This window comes from Crocodylus porosus, unplaced genomic scaffold, assembly GCF_001723895.1.
Source record: "Crocodylus porosus isolate Cpor-Errol unplaced genomic scaffold, CroPor_comp1, whole genome shotgun sequence".
NCBI lineage: Eukaryota > Metazoa > Chordata > Crocodylia > Crocodylidae > Crocodylus > Crocodylus porosus.
Window position 1 is genome coordinate 47,566,808 of NW_017728948.1, and position 6,219 is coordinate 47,573,026.

At 42.8% G+C, this 6,219-nt stretch overlaps 1 long non-coding RNA gene across 1 annotated transcript in view; it reads right to left on the minus strand.

Moving 5' to 3' along the window:
- Positions 1–294: 294 nt before the first annotated feature.
- Positions 295–6,219, minus strand: part of LOC109321906 — a 9,868-nt gene continuing 3,943 nt past the window's right edge. The window contains exons 3-5 of the long non-coding RNA XR_002104208.1: positions 1,634–1,828; positions 1,361–1,526; positions 295–1,266 (exon numbers count right to left, since the gene is read on the minus strand). This is a non-coding gene — a long non-coding RNA (uncharacterized LOC109321906). The remainder of the gene's footprint in view (positions 1,267–1,360; positions 1,527–1,633; positions 1,829–6,219) is intronic.

Sequence of the window (6,219 nt, forward strand, 5' to 3'; positions counted from 1 at the left end):
TGAACTAACATATTTTATCGTAACTGCCTTCATCAAGAAGGCTCTACAAAATCATATGATGAAGCAGCTTAACAGGGCTCTATGGTTTTTGATGGAAAAACAAATGCATTATTTAAAGGAGAAAAAGTGCCTTTCTCTTGTTATCATTGTATTCCTGTCTTGTTTGTTGCAGATTGTCTGTCAGACACTTAAAATCATTTCACCCTGGAGCTTCTGGAAATTCTCTCTCTTCTACATTGGAAGGTAATATGCCAAAGACAGAGCTGTGTTTTGCTATATTTTTCACTCCTAGTATTAACTGATTGTGTGCACTAATAATATATGAAGACTTCTGTGCTCCAGATAACTGTTAATATGCTTGCTACTTTTGTGTACCAATTTATTTATGGTTTTCTTAAATATTTGATAAATATAGCAAGTCAAATTCACCCCAATATAGCTGCATTGATTACAATGACTATAAATCTTCATCATGAAATGTTCACTGCATGCAAAGGAGTGAAACAGTATAGGCATCAGGGCTGGAGAAGAACAATTATTGCACAAGCACTCTGTATTTGCCATAAAATACATAATAGCTCCCCTTTACACTTTTATTAAAAATTCATTTTGGGCCATTATGAAACCTTCCATACTAGGCTGCTTTTTGGAGGAATAATATGCTAACTGTCAATCTAAAATGTCTGCTTCTGATCTCAAGTCTGAGTAACTATTTTAATGAAAGAGAACAACCTGGCATTTGGGTATAAGCTAGGTAAGTCTTCTGCCTTCCAGGGCTGTTTTTTCCCAGTCCTCCCCACACATTTTCCTTCCTGCTGGCTGTATCATTTTTGGCTCTTTTCCTCTGAAGCTGCTATCTCAGCACTGCACTGCAGATCAGCCAGATGGCATATTTCTCTTCTGCTCCAAATGTGTCACCTTGGAGCCACTCCCAGTTTCCACCAGTGTGAGGAGGGAACAGTGGACCATTCCTTGAGTGAACTGTGGGAATTTTAGTACAATTAAAATGAGTCCCCTTAAAAAACAGTAATTTTTTCCAGTCAAGCTGACTGTGGAACATGATGCATTAGAGATGGGGAGGAACATAATGGATTTAGTGCCTAACAGAGCAGTTAGTCAGGCTTTGCCTAACATTCTTGATTTAACGAAAGACTTAACATTTTTAAGAGAGTTAGAATCAGGGGTGAAGCAATTGGTTTCCTAAGTCATTTTATAGATGAGTGTTTTTCTCCTTCTGCAGTCTCATGCAAATGTGAACTTTCAACTCTGCAAGAGAAAACATTTATTTTAGTAGTGACTTTAATCAATAATCAATGCTTTCTGTAGCTTCTCATTTGTCCAGCATCATGTCTGTGCTTACAATTCATAATGTTGATTTCAGTGCTTGCAGGTGTTTGGAATTTAAAAGCCTCTTTTAAAACTTGATTTGTAAATATATTCATTGGGTATGATTGTGTGAATTACTGTTTGATATCAGAGATCTGGGGAAAAGGTACTGGATGCTGGAGGTGATAGAAGCATATTGACTAAAAATATCAGCATGGCAAATAAAAAATAAAAGGTTTTCAAATAAATTGTGACAGAGCTTGGAAATTAATTTTTAAACTAAAACCAAATGATCATACATGCTTACCACCTGCTTGGTTTTCAGTTCAGGCCTGATTCCTCTAGTATCCAAGCCAAAGTTTCCTTGGAGGGTTTCACCACTGAAAGTATTGCTTATGCCATTTCACTCGGCTTCTTTTCCTGGTTTACGCTGTTGATCAACATTTCTGTGCACTTGAAGCAGGCAGGCTTAGCACTAGGTAGAACCTGATAGCTGGATGCTCTTCAAAGAAGTTAAAAAATAGGAAAGCCACATGTAAGCAGGAAAAAAGGTGGAGGAGATGCACAGGCAAATTTAATGCTGCTTTAAAAAAAAGAGAGAGAGAGGGGGTTTTTTTTGGGGGGGGGGAGCAGGGAAAGAAGAAGGTAATTTTCTAAGTTTTTAAAGACCTAGGACTGAGAAGCCAGCAATTCTATCACACGAAATCCTTCTGACTCCCATGTGGGCGGTGCTCATCCGTGGTACAGGAATATTCAAATCTATGGCACAGACCTCTGTCACTGGAGCTTCCTGAGTATTTGAGAGTACTAATAGGTGCTCTTCTTTCTGGAGATAGGAAGGAGATAATTTTTTCTAGTGAGGTTTACTAGAAGCTGACAGGAGAAGAGTGGTGGCTCTAAGAAACCTTACACTTCATCCCAGGCTATGGAAGCTAGTACTCTTTTGCTCCTGTCCCACCAGATGCAACTCCTCTATCCTCCATTCTGGCCCTATTCCAATTCTGTTTCTCTTGTCCACAGCATCTTGTCCAGTCTTTCTCCCTCCCAGCTTCTTGTTTCAGTGTCTACTCCCAGACACACTCAGTGCCAGCCCCACTCATACGATTTGTTGCTGCCCTCTAGCCACTGGCTCTCTCTCGCCCCACTTTTATTAGATCAACTGAGTAGCTGGAAAAAAGTTCTTAGCAAGCTTTTAGGTGCAATTGCCCTTCTTCAGGCATAGGAAATCTCTGCTGTTCCTTGGAGTCTCAGAACAGCAGAAACTTCCTATGCCTGAAGAAGGGTGATTGTGCCTGAAAGCTTTCTAAGAACTTTTCTCCCCAACTACTCAATTGGTCTAATAAAATATATCACATTTACCCAAAGAACCCTGCCTACCCCTGTCCTTAGACCAACATGTCTACAACCAAAAACTTCCTGACTTTAGCACTTGCTCTCTCACTTCCCACTTCAGCACAGTTTCTTCAGTGAGTTCCTGATCCTTGTCTATTTGACAATCCAGTTCTATTATTCCTTCCACTCTCCAACTTTTAGTCTTAGCCTGCTCCTTTGTCTCCTTGTTCTAGGCTGTGCCCCCTTTTTATACCTCCAGGCTCATCTCTTCACTATTCTATAACCTGGTCAAATTATTCTCTCCTCTTCTCCAAGTTTTCAGGGACTAAGAGAGACAATACCATGGCTGTCAGTTGCAGTGCCTGATTCCACAGTAAAACCTGGAAGCTTGGAGGAACAGATGGATCAAGCTTAATTATAGATAACTTCAACAAATTTAGCATATCTCTATCAAACACAAAATGAGAGATATTTTATTGGCCTATAACTTGTCCCAAATTCGGTTATTTTTACAGACAAGGAAATAGGTGCATCAGAGCACCTCACCTGTCAAATTTCAAGACATTGCTCGAAAACATGGAAGCTCTACAGCTTCTCAGTGAAATTGTTGCAATTTTTTTTAGCACGGGTAAAATGGAGTATTTGTCCCCCAATCTTGTTTTGGATATAGAATTTTTACTTTAAAAAAAAAAAAAAAAATCAGCCCGAGTCAGATAACATGCTTGGAAATGTTCATCCAAATGGTTAAAACTAGACCAACTTATAAATAGGGTCTTATAGTAGGAGTAGTCAGGCAGTTAAATGTGGATGATACTACCAGCTTCGCCTGCATACTTGTCCTTCTTATTTTTAATTATTTAAGCTATGTATGCTCAGAGGTACGGGATGTTTTGACAAACTGGTTCAGTCTTTCTTCATAAATTGCCTACAGCTGTTCTTATGTTTTCAAATTCTGTAATCATTCTAACAAATAGGAGCTTGGATTCAGGGTTTTTAAAAAAAAAAAATTAACAAGCATACTGGGTGAAATTCAGAGTTCTCAGAAGAAGCTACGTAATTTTTTGGTAAGTCAGCATAAATCAGTGCATCTGAGTATAAACTAGAATACACTGAATGCTGAGGAAAGCATGACTGTAGAAAGAAAAGTAATCACAAGGAGAATGCAAGTAGGCAAAATATACACAGGTTCTATACTGCCTTACATTTAGAAGACAAGTATTTGCTATATTGTAAGGCACCCAGGGATGTGCATGGAAATGCAATTAATTGAAAGGAAGAAAAATCACTTCAGGTCAGTCTGAATTAAAAGAATTTTTGTGTTTTCATGATAATGAAGTCTCACCCCAAAACAGTTCACTTTCCATGTTTGATTAAAATTAAAACATTAAAAATGTATTTGTTCTTGACATACTGTTTCAGAATAAAATAAAAAACAACACATCTTGTGAAAATTTTGAAACACGGGGTACCTATACATGTGCTAGATGTCTGGTCTGATGCATGCTATTTAGCATGTGTTGGAGTAGACTCAATTCATAGAGTCTGCTAGAGCATTCTAATTAAAAGCGCTCCAGCAGCCCCTGTGTCTTGTCTATTCAGCACCCTCATGCTTCAAAATGGTGGCGGGGGTGCTTGAACTATAGCTTGTCAAATGAGCTACAGCAAGTTTCCATGTGGTAGCCTCCCTGCCTGGAACTCCACTTATCCATCCCTTTACCAGAAAGATTCAACAGTGACTGGCTCTGTTTCCACAGGTTTCTCATGCAATACTGAATCCTATTCATAGCCCAACTTGAACCCTACTTCCAAGTCTTGGCAAGGGTAAGCCTAGTAATTAGTCTCCCAATAGGAGATGCTTTGAAGTGGGTCACAGTTTTGGTGGAGCGCAATAGTTCAGTCCTCCAAGACTGGGGAGATATTCTTCAAGGACTTCGTGGTCATGTTTGGAGACTCTCACCTAGCCTGGACTGGGAAGGTTGTGCTGTGGTCCCTACAGCAGGGGGAAGATTCTGCTCTGACTTATGCTTCCCTCTTCTGCTGCTGTGCAGCAGACACCTAGCAGAATGATGTAGCCTAACTTCATTATTTCAAAGGGGGGACGGGGTGGTCTATGGGAGGAAATCAAGGGCGAACCGACTCAGGTAGAAAAACCCTCAGAATTTGATACATTCATAGACCTGGCTGTCCAGATTGATTTCTATCTCTGGGAATTCAGAGAGGAAAAGAAAGTGGCTTTTCCCCCTCCAGGGCCTCACCTTGCTATGGTTGCTCCCAACCCCATGCCAGTGGCCAGGGGCTCTGGCATCCCATACCAGAAGAATGGGAACACCATTAGCAGCAGGACATGAGAGCTCCACATGCCCCAAGAGAAGGGGCAAAAGTAAACAAGTGATCCTGGGCCTGGTAAAGCAGACCACCTCAGGATCATCCAAAGTCCCCAAGGCATCCACAGCACATGAAGTCTCTGGCATACCCAGCCCACAGAATCCCTAATTACTCTTATCTACCCATCTCTGAATCCCAGGGCAGAATCACTCATTCCTTATGCTGACTACCTTACTGGCCTTTGAAGCTGTGAGTAATTTCATAGACAAGACCATGGCATGAGGACTTCAAATCTCTCTAAGGCAGTGATGCAAACCCAAAATCATAGACACATGGCTAGGGACAGAAGTTACATAAACTGGTTTAAGTGATCAGAAACTGTTTTAAATCTGTAACAGAACAGAAGTTCAGTGCACATAAACCAGTTTCAAAATGGCTAAAACTACTTTCAGTTAAGCCTGGCTGAATGTATATCAGACTTAAGTGATTTAGGTTAAACCAGCTTATGGAACTTCCGTCCCACACCCCTTCCTGGTTCAAGTTAAATCACAGTCCCCCAGCATCCCAGGATCCTTTGAACAGACAGCCCAGCCCAGCCCAGCCCAGCCCAGGGCTACAAACAGAGCAGGGTTGGCCTCACCCCTCTGCTCTCTAGCCAGAGCAGTGGGGGCTGGCTGACAAGGGAATGGGGCTGGGAAACCCAGGTGGGGAAACAGCCTGCCAGAAGCATCCCCTGCCAGACTTCTTGGACCCCTTGTCCAGCTCCCAGAGCAGCTGGGGTGAGCCTATGCCATACACACTGCTGCAGGGGCTGTGGCTGGCCTGGCCACTGCTTTCCAGTGGGGAGAAAGGGCCACCAGGCAGGAGCTGCTCCCCCAGCTGCAAGTTTGGCTCAGATTGGCTCTGCCTGGGCTAATGTGGACACACAGCTGAGCCCCTTCCTCCCCTCCCCTCCACTCTGGGTCCCTCTGCACAGTGGGGCTCACATCCGGGATGCAGCTGCTGTGATCCCTCCGTACATGTCCCCACCTAGGCTTGGGGCTGGTTTCACTCCCCCTCCTCCCCCCAATCTGGTCTTTGCTCCTGGGCTGCCCCCGGCAAAACCCCTGCCCTGGGCTGGGAAAGTGCAATGGGGTCACCCCCTGGCTGGGATTTCATAGATTTCATAGACATTAGGGCTGGAAGGGACCTCGGGAGATCATCGAGTCCAGCCCCCTGCCCAAAGGGCAGGAAGTC